Source organism: Martes martes (genome assembly GCF_963455335.1).
Source record: "Martes martes genome assembly, chromosome: 1".
NCBI classification, from domain to species: domain Eukaryota; kingdom Metazoa; phylum Chordata; class Mammalia; order Carnivora; family Mustelidae; genus Martes; species Martes martes.
The window spans coordinates 19,873,958-19,895,380 of record NC_137888.1 but is presented as its reverse complement, the minus strand read 5'-3'; positions in this window follow the sequence as shown (position 1 = coordinate 19,895,380).

Genomic DNA, 21,423 nt, shown 5'->3' with positions numbered 1-21,423 from the left:
CCCATTTTAACAACCTTCAAAAGATAAAATGAACCCATAGGAGAAGTAAGTAGTGTTGGACTTTTTAAATGAATTGATCTTCTTCACTCAGTTATGATACATGTTAAGTATAGAGAGCATAATGAATAGTCATTTGAGGGCACAGTTGCAAAAGTATAATTTTACTAATTAATGACTCCAATGGCTAAAGAGGTCAATGTCAGTTTCAAAGTAGAAAAAGTGTGTATGAAAATTCCTGTGTGCAAAAAAACAAATGTACATAGATTTCTGACTTCAGAACATTTCTTATTTTTTTTCTAAACTCTGTTACTTTTACTTGGAAATTATGTATAATAAACATTTCACAGGGATAGTGTGAAGTTGTTAAATGAGATTACAGATACGAAAGCACTTTGGGAAATTTTAAATACTGCATACATATGAGAGATTTGTCACCCAATAGACTATAAGTAAGCATATTTCCAGTGGATTTCATTCATCCATATACGAGTGGTTTATGACTTCAAGGTACCTATAGGTCTAGTTGTAAATAGAGGTACCTATAGGTCTAGTTTTACGTAGGGGACTAACCGTAATATCATGGAGACTAGAGGAGGGAAATGTCTTTGCTCAGGCTGCTACAACATGATGCCATATATTGGCTGAAACAAAGGACATTGATTTCTCATTATTTCGATAGCTGGAAGGTCCAAGATCCAGGTGCCAGCAGATTTGATTTCTGGTAATATCCCTCTTTTTGGCTTGTAGATAGTGGCTGTCTTACTGTATTGTCAAATGATAGGGACAGAGAAGGTTCTGATTTCTTCCTTTTATAGATACACAGTCCCATCATGGAGACTGCATCCTCATGATCATATCTAATTACCTCTCAAAGGTCTCACCTCCAGATACCATCATATTGGGGGTTAGAGTTTCAACATAGGAACTGGGGTTATGAGGGACCAGACATTTAGCCCATAGTAGGAACCAAGAGCATGTGTGCTAATACTCACATGGAGAAAATCTGATCATACTTGAATGATTAATTCTGTCAACTTTTTTTGTTATTATAAGTTTGATTTCAAACGTGGAGGAATCAGGAAAGCTCACCTTGCCTTTCTTCAAATTTTAGGAATTTTATGTTGAATTTAAGGTTTTTCCTTTGATTTTTCTTAATTGATCTGAACTCAATCCATGTCTATATAAAAGTGTGTGTGTGTGTGTGTGTGTGTGTGTGTGTGTCTGTGACCAATTCCTCCATATTAGCGAAAATTGTATGGCATCCCTCTTCTAATGCTTAACAGAATTCAGAGTTACTGTGGGGTTTCTGGGAGTTAAGTAAAATGTTTTCAGCCTGGGTTGTAATTCAGTTTGCCAGTTTGAGATAACTGCATCTGCTAACACAACTGCATATGTCACTCATTCTATCACCATATTATTGTCAGTACCCTGACATCTTCCCATTTCTTCTCCAAGCCCTGCCACTTCTAGTTCTGTGTACTAGTTCTACCCAGACCCTATAGGAAGTTATTTCAAGTTAATGCACTATGAAAGTACGAAATCAGCAAATCAGCAATACTAGAGGTAGCTTCATCACTATAGCACAGGGAGCAAGTATGTATTGGCTTTCTTCTCTGAGGTGGACCCAATCTCATTTTACCAACCTGCCTGATGTCTTTCTGTTTTCTGTTTTATCATTAGGCTCTACAATGTATTTTATTTCATTATACTTATTAGCTATGGTTTCCATAATGATTCTTTTCAGGGAGACAGTAAAGATTAAGGACATGATCAGTGTATTGGTTTGCACTGTTGTTCAAGTGCACTCTGAACTTCAATTCCCTCATGTATAAAATGAGAGTAACAGAAACTTAGTCACAGGAGTTTGTGGAGATTAAGATTAAGAGAGAAAAGATGCAAAGCACGTAACCCGTTACCTGCCATGTGGTAAAAACTTTATAAAATAACTGCTGTGTCCATTGTTGTTCTTATTATGGCTACCATAAAATTAATCATTATGAATTATACATAAATCAGAATATATATTTAGTTTTGCAAATGTTCCTTTTGAAATTGGAAACATAAACAGAACCTTTCTTCTCCAATTTCAACAATTTAAAAGAAAAAACGTGAAAAAAGTAAAGTTATATTTGCATATTTAATTATTTTTCAGAAGTGGACACTATGTATGTTTATCTCTGAAATATGAATATACTTCTGAGTAAAGAAATCCTTTACAGTGTTTTCTTAAGGGAAACGTTGCCCTGTAAAAGGTGCGATGTCTATTCAATATAGTTTATGGTTCAGACTCTCCCATATGGTGAATGTATCAAAACGAGTGGACAGATAAAAGTAGTAGAATAATTATAAGTTTTCTGGATGTAGCTCTACCTTCATCTCTGGAGTATCTTTTATATAAAGGAATAATTTTAATGTCACCCAACTGAGTATGTCTGCCCTTACATTTAGGGCACTCACAAATTACAATGTACTGGACCTGACCTCTTGGGTAAAATAAATTCAATCAAAGCATTTCAATCTCAAGAATATTGGCTATATTATAAGTTATTTTGTCCCTTTAAAAATTTGGACTGCACTATCTTTAAAACAAGTATTGGACCTTTGCTTGTAGAAAAAGTATCTTCATGATAAAGACTGAATTAGAATACAGATATTATGAAATTGTTTCATCAGGTAAGGATTAAAAATATTCAAATTGAGTTCTCAAAAGACTTTTCAATTACAGTCTAAGAATGTGAGCCCAGTCTTGTTTGGTCAGAAATATCAGTTATTAAAAAATATAACAGTTAAATGGATAATTGAGGCTTTAAGGGGGAATTTTTATCAATATTAAATAGATTTAATTATTTTCCCAAAAAAGCAATAAAAAAATTCTTCCTAGCAATGGTGTCTTCATGTATATGAGCATCTATTGTTTGTTAAAACCTGCAGGAAGCATGGTTTCATGGAGATGTTTTAGAAACCTCAGCATTTGTTACTTCTTAACTTTTTTATTTTAGCCATTCTGTTAGATATAAGGTGATATCTCACTGTGGTTTTAATTTGCATTTCCCTGGTGATTAGTGATGTGGAGCATCTCTGCAATGTGTCTGCTGGCCATCTGTATATCTTCTGTGGAAAAATGTGTACTCAGATCCTCTGCCCATTTTTTTTTTTAACCAAGTTGTTTTTTGTGTGTGTATGTTGAGTTGCAGAAGTTCTTTATAAATTTTGGATATTAGCCCCTTATTGGATATATCATTTGATTTGCAAATATATTTCCCCATTCAGTGTTGCCTTTTTGTTTTGTTGATGGTGTCCTTCACGGTGCAAAATCTTTTTATTTTGATGTAGTCCTAACAGTTTATTTTTGGTTTGTTTCTCTTGCCTTAGGAGACAAATGCCATATAAGTTCACTCATATGTAGTGTAAAACCAACAACAAATGAATAAACAAACAAATAAAAATCTGAATTAGACTTGTAAATACAGAGGAAAAAACATGGTTGGGCGATGAGCAAAATGGGTAAAAAAGAGTCAGAGACACCAGCTTCCAGTTATGGATAAATAAGTTACAGGAATAAAAAGCACAACACAGGGACTATAATCAGTGATACTGTAATACTGTTGTAATTTGACAGATGGTAGCTGCACTTGTGGTGAGCATCCTATAATGCATAAACTTGTCCAATCTCTATGTTGTATACCTGAAATTAATGTAGCATTGTTTGTCAACTATACTTAAATATAAAACATTAATTAACAACAAAGTAAAAACAAACAAAAAGAAATGTCAACATTTTAGTTGACCCATAATCCTCGAGGAACATTATAGAGTGACTGTAAAACCTATATACTATGAGAACTTTAAAGTTAAGTTAATCAAAACAATGAATATTAAGACTTTTTAGGTCTTAATCCAAATGATAACATGTTTATCATGACCAGTAACCCAAAGTCTATTACAGTAAAGAATACCAGTACTCAAAGGAAAAGGTAATTCAAAATTTAGTTGTATTTTGGTGTTGTGTTCTCATGTTTGTCTGTTTATTTATTTGTATTGCCATCTTTATATTGAACTTTGGTGCTTGCATATTTTTAGAATTTATACTAACTTAAATGAAATTGTTGAAGACAAGTAGAATTGTTGAAGACTCACTAGTTAACTATTTTGATTTTTTGTTTCTTTTCCCTGGCTCTGCTGAGTAAGTAAAAGCATCATCTTGCAAATGGATGCAAAGCACATGCCTGGGGTAATCCCCACAAATTTATTTTACACAAATTGGGAATAGTACATCCTTATTTTTCTGCAAAAGCAGATCATATATGATAGCAGTATTGGAGGTAGCAGAATAAAGGTTTTATAAGTATGCTAAAATTTCATTTTGCTAGATGACTTCTATATGATTAAAATTTCTGTAAGCAATGGAATTCCTAGAAAAAATAATTGTTTTGGAAGCCAATATTAGCAGTTTAATTTATATTTAAAAGACTTTTAATATTGCTGAGTTTGGTTTATAACCAAAAGTCTAACCATATAGAAAATGCTATTGATAACATCCAGAAGAAGCACAGCAAATATATTAAAAACTTTGCCCGAATTAATTGATGTGAGGAGGGATTAATATCCACAGAGGAAAAATGTTCATTATTTCATATGATATTCTGTTTATGGGAACTAAAATTATTGGTATATTGCCATATGGTTTCTTAGAATTAATCATACCTGCTATCAATTATTTGTCAAATTTCACTGCCTAAACATATGAAGAATATGGTGGCAAAATGCTGGAAATGCCAACAAATTTGAGTTACAGTCCTAAGGGCCTAGAAACCTAATTTTGAATATTGTCTTACATTAAATTAGATCCTGCTTATGATGACTTAAATTTTTCCTTTTCTCCCCAGTAGCCTCAATTTATTAGTTTGCTTGCCATTGCTTTGTTGTTTATAGACAATTTATCTTAGATTTTTGTAATTTTGAATTGTACTCCTGCTTGAATATGGTGTCTAAAGTGAACAAAGACAACATTCATTTTAAATATTCAACAATGGTAGCATAATATTAATCCACTTCTTAACCCACTTCTAGATACATTTATTATAGTGACTTAAATAAGGACACAATTAGAAAAGAAACATACATAGATTTGATAGAAGGAGACAGTTTCTAAACAGGAAAGAAAATTAATTCTTCCTCTGATTATAAAAGCAGGATTTCTAAACCTTACATATAGTAACTACCATTTGTTGATTTGTATTATAAGAGTGACCCAATATTCAAAAGTTGGGAAAGTCAACAGGTAGAACTTCGTCACAGTAGTTAAACTTTATTTTTTTTTAATGATTTTTTAAAAAATATATTATTTATTTATTTGACAGTGAGAGAAAGAGTACAAGCAGGGGGAGGGGCGTGAAGAGGGAGAAGCAGGCTCCCGCTGAGCGGAGAGTCTGATATGGGGCTTGATCCCAGGGATCATGACCTGAGCCTAAGGCAGACACTTAACAGACTGAGCCAGCCAGACTCCCCAGTAGCTAAACTTTTCTACAATTCTGAGCATAGGCGCAGAGAAATCTTCAGATTTTATTAATACGATAGAACATACAGTCTGTGCAGTCCCCAACATTTATCCATTTGAATTTAACCCTTTTGACAAACTTAAACACACACACACACACACACACACACACACACTACTTTGATAAACACATACTAGAAATTGAAAAATGAGGAACTGGAGAAGAAAAATTGATAAATTACTTATTTTCAATAAATGTGAGAAACGTTTAGAGGTGAAGAATCAGGAGAGCCTGGGTGTTTCAGTTGGTTAAGTGTCTAAGTTTGGCTCAGGTCACCATCCCAGGGTTCTAGAATCAAGCCCCGTATCAGGCTCCTTGCTCATGGGGGAACCTGCTTCTTTCTCTGCTGTTCCCCCTGCTTGTGTTCTCTTGCTCTATCTCTGTCAAATAAATAAATAAAATCTTTGCGAAAGAAGTGAAGAATCAGGTGTTTGGGTCATTAGATAAGGAGTTCAGATGAAGCTTACGTTGGAATTTAAGTGAGTAGGGAATAGTGATATATCTATTAGAGTTATTAAAGCAAGTTAATGGAAAAAGGAATCTGTGGAGTAATTATGATAAAGATATATTGCCTCTCCAAGTTTCCTCACTAGCCATTTCCAAGATCATAAGCAGAAATTGATAAAACCATTGGTTTATGTTAGGTCTTAGTAAAATGACAATATTTCTGTTCAGTCAATGTGGCCCGTGGAGGCCAAATTTGGATTAGGCACAATATTTAAGGAGGACAAAAAGACATTTTTTTTTTTTTTTCATTTTTCAAGAGTGAGGAAATGGCAGAAGGCTGGCTTTAATGAAGGTATTCTCTTGCACCAGATTGTCCCTGTATACAGACTTCTTTTCAGTAAAATATTTAAATGAATACAAAAGTATAATATGCAGTTTTCTCATGTGAGAGGCTCCAGAAATGAGAGCTAAGCTAGAGAAATATTGATCACTTGTCTATCTGTAAATGATACATTTCTCTGTAAATCATGGCTGACTCAAACTTAGCCATAATTTTTGTTACATTTCCACTTGGAGGACTTCAGAATTTGTCTAGATTGAGTGCTTGCCTAAGTCTGGTATACAGCCATGCTATATTATCACAATGAAGGAGACAATACTGACACATTTTTATAGACTAAACTTTACAATCTATTCATATTTTACCAGTTTTGCTGATTAATTTCCCTTTTCTGTTCCAGAATTCAATTGAGGATACCACATTGCATTTATTTATCATGTCTCCTCAGCCTCCTTCAGTCTATAATGGTTTCTCAGGTTTTCTTGTGTTTGATGACCTTGATGGTTTTGACTCTGGTCCGGGATGTTGTCCCTCACTTTGTATTGTTTTGTCTCATTATTAGACAGGTGTTATGGGGCTGAGGGAAAGAATGCAATAGAGATGAAGTGCTCTTCTCATCCTGTCTGTCAGTACAGTTTTTTTTTTCTTTTCTTTTCTACATTCTGTTTTTTGGTAGCAAGTCATTAAGTTCTGCCTGTACTTAAGGTCAAAGATGAAACTTTACCTCCTAGAAGAGAAGTATAACTCATTTTTTTCTGTCTCTTTTTTTGATAGATGTCAATATAGACATAGACAGATATAATTTTCCTTTTTTTAACATTTATTTGAGAGAAAGAAAGATAGTGAGAGAGCACAAGAAGAGGGAGAAGCAGACTCCCCACTGAACAGGGAGCCTGACATGGGGCTTGATCCCATGACCCTGGATCATGACCTGAGCTGAAGGCAGCTGCTTAACCTACAGAGCCACCCAGGCATCCCAATCATATGACTCATTCATATCATATATCAACTATTGCCCTGCAATTATTGAGCATAGAAAGAAGTGAGGTATATCAACTCCTTTTATATTTCACTGACCAGTCAAGTCACATAACTTCAAAGGAAATTGGAAAGCTATGCTCTCTACAGGACTGAGGAGAAGGAAACATGATTATTAATATCTTATAGTAATGAACAAATGTCCTATTGTTCGACTATTTAATATTTGTAACTTTTTTAGGAGAGAAATGGTCTTATTTTGTTCATTTTTTTTTTTGCTTAGATTTTTCCAGTTGACCTTACATATCATAATCATTCAATTATTTACATTTTTCTTTTTTAAAATTTAACTTTAATTCTTTATATTTTCTTAGTTTTTGTGGTTGGTGTTTCTAACTAAAACTAAAATTATAAACAGCTTAAGTAATGTCTTTGGAGAAATATCTAGGATATATTAGTTTATTTACCCAGTTGACAACAAAAAAATCATTGGTTCACAGTATATACAATACAGTAAAGATTAAGATAATGGATGAATTTTGTCATCTCTTAGTGGACTGGTAATATGCTGAAATAATAGGAGAACTTACCTTCTCCAGTTTCCTGGCCGTTAATATGTTTTTAATGTTAGGATATTGGAAGGTATTATGTGAAGAAAAGGGTTTGTGATCAAAGTAGTTTGGGAAATTTTAGTTTACACAAAGCGGATTTAAAAATTATGTTTATTTGGTGTTGGACTTCTCAAAACTCCCATTAGACTAAGTGTGCTCTGTGAACTTTCTGAGGGAAACATAGTATACAGCATCTGCTAAAGTATTTTAAGGCAGGTTTAGCCTTGCCTGAGAAAAAAACAGAGCCCCAAACAAAGATTTGCAATACAGATTCTATAGCTGGAAGGTCATCCCAGATAACAGGAATGAGGGACAGGGAATGAGAGAAAAACAATGCAAGGATGAGTTATCAAACTGGTCCCTGCTATGGTTGACCATTGTTAGATCTTACAAGTGACCTTTTCAGGAGCTTTATGAAATGAATCTTACGACTGACTGCCTGTGGCTGGGACTGTGAAAGTTTTATCCACCAGCATATATTCCTAGGTCAATGATGGCTCTGTGGGGGTTGACTGCTGTCATGTCTGGGTCCATATGTTTGAATTTTAGGTTGATTCCTAACAGGAATTTTCTTTTTTTGTTTTTAAGGTCAGCTAGGTCCCTGGGTAGGAAATAAAAGCAGAGAGCCTAGGTCTAAATGAAAGCTGATATGATAAGATGCACCTGTGCAAACTTGGACAAAGTCTGCTCAGAATTGGTTACTGCATCCAAAACTAAAGTAAGAGGAAACCCAGCTGTTGAACTTGATGCATCTGACAAACCAAATACATGTCCTCAACCCACTCCCAGAACATTGTAGGAAGAAGAGCAAAACTTTGGGAAAATCTAAACTTTCCTTTGTAGTACAATATACATTTTTTGGCAGAATGTGCTTCCAGACTAAGCTTTAGTTTCTTATATTGGGCAAGTCAGTTTAAATAAATCTTATAAGTAATTCAAATATCATACAAGTAGAAACAATGGCAAAACAAAAATATTAATTTTCTTAAAATAATGTTCACTTTTTAAAATGTTATCATTAAGGATACTATAGTGAATAAATTCCTCTTTAATAAAATTCTTATTTTTTTGCACGTTTAAATGATACTAACCATAAAAGATTGAGGGATAAATTCATGTAGGATTGTATAAGTTTTACCAAAAAAATGTATATAATAGATCTCAATGTTGAGAAATCTTTATAGAATTAGCAAGAATACAAGTATATGAAAACCTTCTAATTTATCCTCTGAGTACATATGTCAAATAAATTTTAAAAGCCATCGTAAAGTAAAATACCAAAATATTAGCTATTTAAATATGTGTGTGTGTATACACACATTTGTTTCTAACAAATGATTTTATTTTCTATCTGCAACTTTATGTACTAAGTTCTGAGTTTTCCTATTGAAAATACATTCATGGAATGTAATGGGACTATTATTACTCTCATAGGTTTAACATCTGCAACTCAATTAAAAGCAAAACTACAGAAGAGCCACTTAGCAATGCAATAATTCTCAAGTTATTGTACACAATGGTAAACACCCATAGAGCAATCAGCATATTATGGGGGCATTGCTTCAAAAGTATAAAAATGGAAACCACAAACAGGAAAAGCAATTTAGAAATGAGAAAGAATAAAAAACTAAAAAATTGGTTTTTAATACTCTAGAACACCCAAGGTTTGTGCTTTCATGTTTTTCATGACCTTTATAATTAGATCTCAATTTATAGATATTAAAGTCTAGAGTATAAAAAGAGAGTAGCCATAATGGTATGTCTCATACATTTCATTAAAAATGTATATCCTTATTTTTTCAAATGATCTTTTTCTAATCCATCTAATTAAAATATTGTTTTCTTTTTTTATTATTTTGTTTTATTTTAATTCCAGTATACTTAACATATAGTGTTATATTAGTTTTCAAAATGAACTTTGAAATGGAATCTGGTTTAGAGTTCATGGAAAATAGGACACAAATACCATGAATTGATTATGCATCCTTGAAAACTTTATCTAAGTGTTCAGTTCCCTTGCTGATCAGTGAACAGTAATAAGCATTGCCATTTGTAGGGAACTATGGAATTTTCTGATGAAGAAAAATGTCAGATAGAAATCTTAACTGCCTGAAGGTTATAAGAAGGATATTTACCTTCTTATAAAGGTAGTAACAGTATTTTTTAAATCAAATATTTTATTTGTCTATGTTCTCTGCTTATGAGCTTTCGTCAAGAGTTCTTCATTTAAGTTTAACCCCAACATCAAATATAAGTTCCACTTTGATCCAAGAGCAAGTGTGCTAATGATCTGTTCATTGCCCCTTTAATTTTTCTTTTTCCTAAGTGTCTTGTCAATGGAGTCATATAGTACATAATCTTTTGGGACTGGCTTCTTTCAGCAATGCACCCAGATTATTGCTTGTATTGTCAAAAACCAACTTTGCTTTGGAGACAAAATATAATGGGAAGACAGAGCTTGGGAGAAAGAGGAACAATAGCGTTATTGGCTCTGCTGGGCAAAGGAGGCTGCAGCAGGCTAAGCCCTTCAAAATACCACATGCTCCCTGGAGGGAGGGGCTGGGGGTTTTACAAGGAAATACAGGATCTAGTAGGTTTCCACAGAAATTGTGTACATGTTACCAGCCTCCTTTGTCTCCTCTTTAGGATGGTACCATGTTCCTGAAACAAAAGACTAGGAAGGAAGAAGGGGAGGTTTGCAGAAAAGAGAAAGCAGGTTACTTTAAAATTGAATTTCACTGAAGCTTTAATGCAGCCATTTTGATTTTTGTTCAACTTTACGCTTGTAAGCAGTTTCAGTATCAATAGCTAATTTCTTTTTATTACTTAGCAGTATTTCATTGTTTGAATATGAGAAATTCTGTTTACCTATTCACTCACTGAAAGATATTTGGGTTATTATATATTTTTGGCAATTACGAATACTGCTGTCGCGCTGTCATAAATATTTGTGGACTGATTTTTTTTAAGACGGCGTAATTTTAATTCTCTAGGATAAATTTCTAAACTTTGGATTTCTGGGTGATATAGGTATATATTTAATTTTATAAAAAACTCACAAACTGTTTTCCAGAATTGCTGAACTGTTTTGCATTCTCACCAGCAGTGTGCAAAAGTGTCAGATACTTTGCATCATTATTGAGAGCACTTGCTATATATTTTTTATATTAGCTTTATTTATTTATTTGTTTGCTTATTTATTGAGGGGGAGGGTGGGCCAGAGAGAGAGCAAGAGAATCCCAAGTAGGCTCCACATTCAACATGAAGCCTGTTGTGGGGCTGCATCTCATGACTCCGAGATCATGATCTGAGCCAAAATCAAGAGTTTGACCCTTAACCAACAGAGCCACCCAAGCACCCCTTTATTATTTTTATGAATAATGAATAGTATTTCATTAACTTACATTTTTCTAATGACAAATAATTTTTCTATGTTTACTTATCATCTGAGTATCTTCTTTGTTAAAGTATCTGTTCATTTTTTTTTCTTTTTTTGGCTAACTTTTATTAGTTTTTATTGTTTACACATTGTTGAATTTTGAGAATTCTTTACATATTCCAGTTTTTTGTCCAATATGTGCTATGCAAATATAGTCTCCAGATCTGTGGCTTGTCTGCTCATTCTGCTTATGGTATTCTCTAAGCTGTAAATGTTTTTAATTTTGATGAAGGTCAGTTTATCACTTTTTTTTAAGGGTTGTGCTTTAGGTATCTTATCTAAGATTGAATTAGCTAACTCAAGGTCACAAAAAATTTCTCCCATGATTTTTTTAAATTATATTTTTCTAGTTTTACAACTTACATTTAAGTTATAATTTATTTTGAGCTAAAATTTTAATACAGTTATACAGTATGAAGCATAAGTCAAGTTTGTTTTGTTTATAAAACTATTCAGTTGTTTTTTTTATTTTTATTGTGTTATGTTAATCATTATAAAATAAGTCATTAGTTTTTGATGCAGTGTTCTAAGATTCATTGTTTATGTACAACACCCAGTACTCCATGCAATGCGTGCCCTCCTTAATACCAGTTGTTTTAGCACGATTATTTTCCAAAGGAATATCCTTTTTCCATTGAATTGTCTTTAAGCTTTTGTCAAAAAGTAATAACTGGACATATTTATGTAGCTCTATTTCTAGACTCGCCATACAATTTTGTTGTCTTATGTATCTATCCTTTCATCACTACCATGGTTTCTAGATATGTCTTTGTACTGGGCAATGTGGATGTTCCTACTTTTTTTCTTCTCTGTACAAATTATTTTGTCTATTCTGTTTCTTTCCCATTTCGTGTGAATTTTAGAACCATCTTGTATATGTATGCAAAGAATGTTACTAATATTTTTATTGGGGTTGAATTAAATGTATAATTTGACTTGGGAAGAATTGACATCCTAACTATATGGATTCTTCCAATCTATGAACATAATATGTCTACTTATTTAGGTCCTCTTCTATTTCTTTCATGAAAAATTTATGGTTATCAGCATATATTGTTCTACACATATTTGTTGGATTTATAGGTACATATATACTTTTAGGCCAATATTTACAATGACAAATAAGCATCATTTCATATTTTTCACAATATATTTAAGTCCTGGGCCACCTGGGTGGCCTCGTTGGTTAAGCAACAGTCTTCAGCTGGAGTCATAATCCCAGGACCCTGGGATTGAGCCAGCCCCATGTCCAGCTCCCTGCTCAGCAGGGGAGTTTGTTTCTAACCATCCCCATCCCCCTGCTCATGCACTGTCTCTCGCTCACTCTTTCTTTCAAATAAACAAATAAAATCTTAAAAAAAAAAAAAAGTCCTTTATCTCATTTACTTGTCTTATTGCACTTGCTAAGACTTCCAGTAGGATATTGAATAGAAGTGGTGAAAGCATACAAACATGCCTAGTTCATGGTCAAAGGAAACCTGAACTCACTTGTGTTCTCAATTGTGTTCTGCACAAACGTTGGATACTATGAATGTGATTTTATTTGCAAACAGGGCCTGTGCAGACGTAATCAAGTTGAGGTGAGGTCATACTGAATTAGAATGTATCCAAACTCCAAAGATTGATGTCCTTAAAAGAAGAGAGAAATTTGGAGACACATAGACACCCAGGGAGAAGATAGTCTCACGAAGATGGTGTCAGAGATTAAGTTGGTGTCGCCCCAAATCAAGCACGGGTGGAAGCCCAAGAATCTGCAAGAGACAGGGGAAGATTATTTCCTGCAGCCTTTCCAGTAGACATGGTCCTGCTTATGCCTTGATTTGGACTTCTTGACTCTAAAAATGTGAGAGAATAAATTTACCATTATGTACCACTGAATCTGCAGTACTTTCTGCAGTCTAGGAAATGAAGGTGAGGGAAACCAGTCAGCATCTCACAGTTAAGCATGATGTTAACTGTGGTTTTTAAAGAGACCTTTATCAGTATGTGGACTCTTTTTTTCTATTTATAGTTTGATGAGTATTATTATTATTATTATTATTTTTAAAGATTTTATTTATTTATTTGACAGAGATCACAAGTAGGCAGAGAGGCAGGCAGAGAGAGAGGAGGAAGCAGGCTGTCCACAGGGCAGAAAGCCCGATGTGGGGCTCGATCCCTGGACCCTGGGATCATGACCTGAGCCGAAGGCAAAGGCTTTAACCCACTGAGCCACCCAGTCGCCCCTATTATTATTATTATTAATTTTCATCCCCAGTGGAAGTTGAATTTAGTCAGGTGTTTTTCTGCATCTCTTGAGATGGTCATGTGCTTTTCCTTTTGTAGTGTATTAATACGGTGATTTAAATTGATTAGTTTCCAAATGTTGAAAGAGGTGAATATTCTCAGGTTAAAATACTTTTGATTATATCATTCTATTTATATATTGCTGGTTTCAATTTAATATCTTTTTAGGATTGTTTCATATATATTTATGAAGTATTTTCATCTGTAGTGTTTTCTCTTGTTATTGATGTTGTTTTGTTTTGTTGTTGTTGTTGTTTTTTGGTAATGTCTATGTCTGGTTTTGTTATAAGGATCTTATAAAGTGCATTGGAAGCATTTGCTTTTCTTCTGTTCTCTGAACAAATTTGTATAGATGTGATATTTCTTTTTTAAATGCTATAGTTAACTAGTGAAGCCATCTGGGTCTGGTATTTTCTTTGCAGGGTAGTTTCTAAATACAAATGCAATTATTTTATTTGATACCAAACACTTTTAGTTTATCTATCACATCTTTGGTGAATGTTGATAGTTTACATTTTCAAGGAATGAGTCTTTTCATCCGAGTTTTAAATTTATGTAATACTGTTTGTAAATTTACCTCATTATCCTTTTAACATCTGTGGGTTCAACAGAGTTAATAATTTTTGTCTTCATTCTTTGTTAGAGAATATGGCTAAGATTTATCAATTTTATTAATTTCTTTTGAAGTCTCACCTATTCTTTCACTTATTTTCCAGGTTGCTTTTCTGTTCTCCCTTTTATTAATTTATGCATTTACATTTCTTATATTTTTTCCTTCTGATTGCTTTGGGTTAATTTTGTTCTGATTGTTTTATCTTAGGGTGATGACATAAATTATAGATTTGCACTCTTTTTTCTTTTCTAATATACATCATTAATGCTACAAGTTTCCCTCTAAGCTACATCCACAAATATGAATATATTATATTCATATATATATATACACATACACATATACACATATATAAATATATACATGTGAATATATAGGATTTTTGAGTAGCATGCTTTTTAAAAAGTATCCAAATAGTTTTAGTTTCTTTGGGCAACTCTAATTTAAAAAAAAAAAAAATGCCATAGACTGGTGGCATTCACAACAAACAATTGTTTCTCCAAGTATAGACACTGGAAAGATCAATATGTTGGCAGATTCTGTGCCTGGTGTGAGCTCAGTTTCTGGTTCATAGATAACTGTCTTCTTACCATGTTTTCGTATGTTGACTAGGACAACAGAGCTCCTAGTCCACTTTCTTCCAGTGAAATCCATATGTTCACACTGCCCATATTTGTGTCTCCAATGCCAACTTCTCCACTAAGCCACAGGTTCATAAACCCAACTATGTCCTCAGTGTCTCTGCTTGGATGTCTAATAAGCATAATGCCTTTTACATATCCAGAAATAATTTCTTCATTTCCCCTGCCAGAATTGATCTTCCCTCATCTTCTGTATTTCTGAAGACAGGCCCAAACTCTGTTTTCTTTGCTTTTGGCTCTCTCTCACACAACATATCCAATTTATTAACATTTCTTATTGTCTATGGTAGGAATACATCAAAAGTCCAACATCTTTAGACCTCACTTCCATAGCTAAGTGGTCTAAGTACCTTAATCTCTTAGCTGTATTATTTCAGTAGACTATAAATGGACTCCCTATTGTAATCTCCAAAGCTACAGCTAAAGAAATGTCATAAAACACAAAGTCAGAAAGAGTGACCCCTTCACTGCAAACTCTTATTGGATTGCTGTCTTATCTATAGTGGAGTTCAACTTCCTTATAAATCCTTATATCACCCAGACTTCCATTATTTCTTAGACATAATCTACAACTCTCTCCTCATTATTTGTATTCCAGTAATGTCAATTTCTAATATCAAGGTTTTTTTTTTTATTACAGTAACTAGAGAGACTTTTTTTCTTTAACTGTAGAAAACCAAAAATTTATATATATTTAAAATGCATACATATATATTATTATATATTATATATTATTTATATGTAAATAAGTATACATTGCATTTAAATATATAATATATTATATTATGATTATATATTTTAATTTATGTATATGTAAAAACATATATTTTGTAGCCTATGTGTCCTAGCACACTTATTTATTGAATAACATTCACTGATAACCATGGCAATTCCTTTAAGTTTGTCCTAATATTAAATTCTCAAAACAAAATCATATGGAGGATGATGGGGTCCGTGATCAAATGAGCAAGACTGATACTAAGTGAAGGTCAAGCAAAGCTTTATTTTGCGCCAGCACCGAGAATCAAACCGACCAGCTGGGATCATCTTTTACTGAGAGAGCAACACCTCCCCCCCAGCCTCACAGACTAGCTTTTATAGAGCAAAGGCCATGTGATTGAGCCTGGCCGATGAGATTGCAACACACAGAGAAAGTTGCATAGTCATGTTAGGTCACACACAGGTGGCCAATTGAATTACAATTTACCCCATAGTAGCTGTTTGAACTAGCCTATCACTCTGGTCAGAATTGGTGCCTTAGTTTGGCACCCAAAAGGTGGGGTTTACATTCTTTGGTGGTTAGGGAGATAGTATGTGTGCTTACTGATTGGATGTCTCCACCTGGCCTGACTCGTCTTTGCATTCTGGGCTCTATTATCTCCACCTGACCTGACCCATTCTTGTATTTGGGCTCTGTTATCGGGGACTGGTCGACCATATTTTACTGGTTTCCCGGACTTGCTTTTAAGTAAGTTCCCCTGGGTGGGGGGAAGAGTCAGTTTAAGTTTTACTGCACAAACAACAAAATGGCTGTTTACCCGAGATGGAGTCGTTCTGGTTAAGTAGGACCCCATGTTCCCACCTTTTCTTTGGAGATTAGTCAAATCCTTGACTTTTCAGCCAGTCATATGTCCTCTTTTGTACAACTGACATTAGGCCATTTATAATGCAGGGGCAAAACGTAACATATAACAATAGGAGCACAATGAACTCAATGAACTCATTGTTTTTGTTTGTTTGTTTGTTTGTTTTTTGAATCTTAGCTTTAGTCCACGATTGGTGGGGTCCATCGGCAACGGCATCAATCTCTAGGGGGAGTCCTCATCCTCAGCTCATTTGACGTGACCTGTGTGAATCCAGGCCCTGATGCTTTCTACTTTTATTGCCGTGGGGGTGGTCAGGATGACAGTAAATGGTCCCTTCCAGTGAGGCTCCAAGTTTCCCACTTGATGGCAATGTATCCAAACCAAGTCCCCGGATTGGTAAGGATGTGGTTCCACTTCCGTCTCTGTCTCAGTGTGGGCAGTTCAGATCCCTGAGTGGGCTCTTTTTAAGACAGACTAATGCTTACAGTGACTGGAGTACAGACTGATCAGTCATTTCTGCTAGGGCAGCCTCTTATGGCCAAGGGCAGAGTGGAGGGGGTCTTCTGAACATTATTTCAAATGGGGTAACCTTGTTTAAGTAGGGTGTACACCGCAACCTAAGGAGGGCAAAGGGAAGGAGATCCACCCATCCACCACCAGTGTCCAGAATTAACTTTGTCAAGGTCCAGTTAACTTTGTCTTTAAGACAAAGTTAACTTTGTCTTTTAATTAACTTTGTCTTTAAGAGCCCGGTTCATTCTCTCTACTTGTCCAGAACTCTGGGGCCAGTAGGCACAGTGTAGTTTCCAATTAGTGTCCACGGCCTTGGCCAATGCCTGTGAGACTGAACTCACAAATGCAGGGCTATTGTCTGACCCGATCATGAGAGGCAACCCAAACCTAGGAATTATTTTTTCTAGTAGCATTTTGGCCACCACTCCTGCCATCTCATGTTTGGCAGAAAAAGCTTCCACCCAGCCTGCCATCCGTATAGATGTTGGCGGTCTTACCCTTGGCCATCTGCAGTGCCTTGGTGAGCGCAATCAGCTCCACTTTCTGCACCAAGGTTCCACGTGGCAGGGCCACGATCCAGAGTTCCTGCTCAGGGGAAACCACTGCAGCCCCTGCATACCTCTTTCCATAGATCATGTAGCTACTCCCGTCTGTGACGAGAGTCATCTCCACATCCGGGAGGGGAGTGTCTCAGATCCGGCCTTATTCCTGTGACCTGGGTTAGGACCTCCCCGAAGTTGTGTGGGTGGTCAGCCAGCTCCTCTGGCAGCAACATGGCTGGATTTAGCACCACTGGGGGCTGGGAAGTCACTTTTGGTTCATTGAGGAGGAAGGCCTGATACCCCGTCATTCGGGCATTTGACATCCACCGGTCTGGTGGAGTCCAGAAGAGGCCCTTGATAATGTGAGTGGTCGTCAAGATGAGATTTTGACCCAAAGTCAATTTACTTGCATCCCTCATCCCCATGAATAAAATCTGACGGTGCAGCTAAGGTAACAACATTAAAAACCCCTAAACAGCATGTGTAATAAAAGTTGGTGACACATTTTCAGCTCAAACCTTTAAATATACATTGCTGTAGATAAACTATTGGCAACTACATGAGCTGAACAGTGTGAGCAACCATGTAGGAGGCAGAAGTAAGCAATGACATGTCTCAGGTACCTGAGAAACTCAGGTATGAGAAACTCGGTATGGTCCAGCTGATATTCTCCTGAAAGCTCCCCAGGACAATTTAAGAAGAACATCTGCAATGGGAAGGCATGCCTGCACACAGTACAAGAGTAGGTGAGAAAAAATATTCTGTATTAAGATGTTTTGGGAAGTCTGAGCTCTTTGAATTTTTAAAACTAACTGGCCAAACTTCTTTCCAAGACAAAGCCTCACACAGAGGATAAACTTCTAAGAGTGGAATCTAAACTGAGCAGGAGAAGGAAAATGGAAAAAGAAGGTCCAGAAAAAAGTAAGGAAGAGATATAGAAAAATTCAGGAGTCGAGATGTCATACTTTTGAAGATTCCTTCAGACAATTTAAGAAGACATCCTGAACTGTACAATTATTAAAGCAATTTTGGACCATTTTATTATGCTTTCTAAAATAATATTTAAAAGAACTAATTGATTTGCCTTTTGAAGATTCTTGGAAATCATTTTATATAGGAATGAGTAACAAAAGAAGTGAAGACAAATCTCATATGAAGTAATTGTAACGAAGAAAAGAATAAATAGCATCACATTCTTATAAATGATAAATAACATTATCTTCCTATAGACAACAAAAGATTGCTAGAAAGAAATGCCCACAACACTGATAAATATAATATTTTAAATATTTGAAAAAATGTACATAATACATATAAGAAGGTTATAGCCTTATATTTCAGAAATGGGATAAAAACACAGAAAAAATGAAATGAAAGCATATTTCAGAATTGAAGACAAAACAAGATAAGAATAAAGTCAAAGGAAATAAATAAAACCAATAATGCCTTATGAGAAATAGATAATTTAAAAAATCAAAAAGAAATGAAGAAAATGGATGAAAATAAATTGAAGAAATGTGATAAATATAGAAACTAATCAAAAAGGATGTAGCCTATACAAAATAGGTATTGCTAAAGGCACAAAAGTAAGAGAATAAAATAAAAACTAGAAAATTTAATTCGAGAAAATTATCTTGGGGACCTAGCTGGCTCAATTGATGGAGCATACAACTCTTGATTTCAAGGCTATAGGTTTGAGCCCCATATTGGGTATAGAGACTACTTAATTTTTTTTTTTTTTTTTATCTTAAAAAAAAAGAAAGAAAGAAAGAAAGAAAATCCTCTTGAGCTTTAGGAAAAGCAAAATATCAGGTAGAAAAAGAAAAGATTGGGGTACCTGGGTGGCTCAGTGGGTTAAAGCCTCTGTCTTCGACTCAGGTCATGACCTCAGGGTCCTGGGATCAGATCGAGCCCCACATTGGGCTCCCTGCTCAGCAGGGATCCTGCTTCCTCCTCTCTCTTTGCCTGCCCCTCTGCTTACTTGTGATCTCTGTCAAATAAATAAATAAAATCTTAAAAAAAAATAAAAAGAAAAAGAAAAGATCAGTCAATGAGAAGTCATGAAGATCTATATTCCTATTTCCTAGCTTAGTCCCCTGGAAATACATGAGAACAATGATTACTCCTAATAGCCAGAATACAGTTTCTGATTTAAAAAAGAATAAAAAAAAAAAAAAAAAAAGAAAGAAAGAAAGAAAGAAAAGAAAAAAAAAGTTTGCTTCCAGTTCAGATGTAGACTAGCCAAAATGGAGCATAATTAAAAGCAGTGAAGATAATAAGTTCAGTACATCAAACCACATCAAACATATTTAAATTCAAGAGTTTAAAATGATACTTTAAAAAGAAAAAAAAAAAAAAAACAACAACTAATTGGTGACCTTTTGAGGATTCTAGGATATCGGCTCATTGTTTTGACAGCTGGTCAATAAGGAAAGAATCTAGCATTTATTCTACCTTTCCTATATTAACTATGTCACTAGGTAATAAAAATTGTGAAATAAAATATATCTTTAAATTATATTTTATTCCTGTGAAGAAATTAAATGAAGAAGGAGTTTTAAATTTTGAATAAATCCATGAATTGAAAAATCCTTGTCTGCTAATACTACCACATAAGGGACAATCAAATATTATATTCTTCTTGATTGAATTAAACACACTATCTATGAAGCAGTCTTGCCAAAACTAGATCCTAAACCTCACTAGACTTACAGATGCAATTACCAATTAACAAAAATTATGAAAGACAGAGAAACATATTAAACTACAACATCGTAATCCAGTCAGCAGAATCCAGGATGTGGGAAAGTACAGACAGTTTATCCAATTCCATAGACAAACAGGTTTCAATTTAAAAAAAAAAAAAGAGAGAGAGAGAGATTGAGATCAAAGGGGAACACATGAATTAAAAAAAATAAATAAAAACAGCTAAACTTAACTATAAGATAATTGTAAAAAAAGTAAACTAGAGCTTATCATAAAAACCAGGCTATGCCTTGTGAGGTGTACTGGAGAATATATGTTGAATTTCTATTTTCAGATCTAGTAGTTGTTAAAAGTGTGCTTTTTTTTTAATAATTCATAAAGTTCAAATATTTTAAACATTTTAATTTAAATATAAAAATGTTTAAGTAATAATATTTAACAAAGAGTGGGAAATACTAGGTTATGCATTGTTAGATTTTTTTTTACCTTAGAAATTCTGAGTTTTAACATTGTCAATGCTTAGTGTGAATCACCGAGAGAGCAATTTAGCTTGCAACATTTAACAATCTAATTTGTTCACGAAACTTTTTTTTTTTTTTTTCAAAACACTTATCGAAGTTTCTCAAGATCTCAGTGTTGTCTGAAGCATAACTCGGAAAGGCTTTTCTAATGAATATGTACATATAATCTGCTGGTATCCTAGGCCCTCCAGTGCAATGTGCATATTCCAGTAAAAATATCAGTTGTATAACTGCACTTACCTTACTAAGTAGTCTTCAATATGGACAATATTATATACTTCAACCAATGATTGTCAGTAACAATTTTAAGTAGCAATTGTTTCAGTTCTTATAAGGCATCACTGAATTAATTCTGAAATCTAGTTTTAATTCTTGATTTTTTGTCATTTCCCATTGCTTTCTTGATCATTAAGAATAAATATATCCTTTTCTATAAAAACAACAAACCTAAGATTCAATAGGGCAATACAAAATTAAAGGGTATGAAATTAAAATGTCACAACTAAAGCCACTTTATAAAATAGCTCTCCAGTATACCATGGACAGAACAATTAGGAAAAGCCCACTTGACTGCTTGTCCTCATTTGTTATACAAGATTCAAGCTGACCTTCCCATATAGTGCCAAATACTGTAGCTATGTA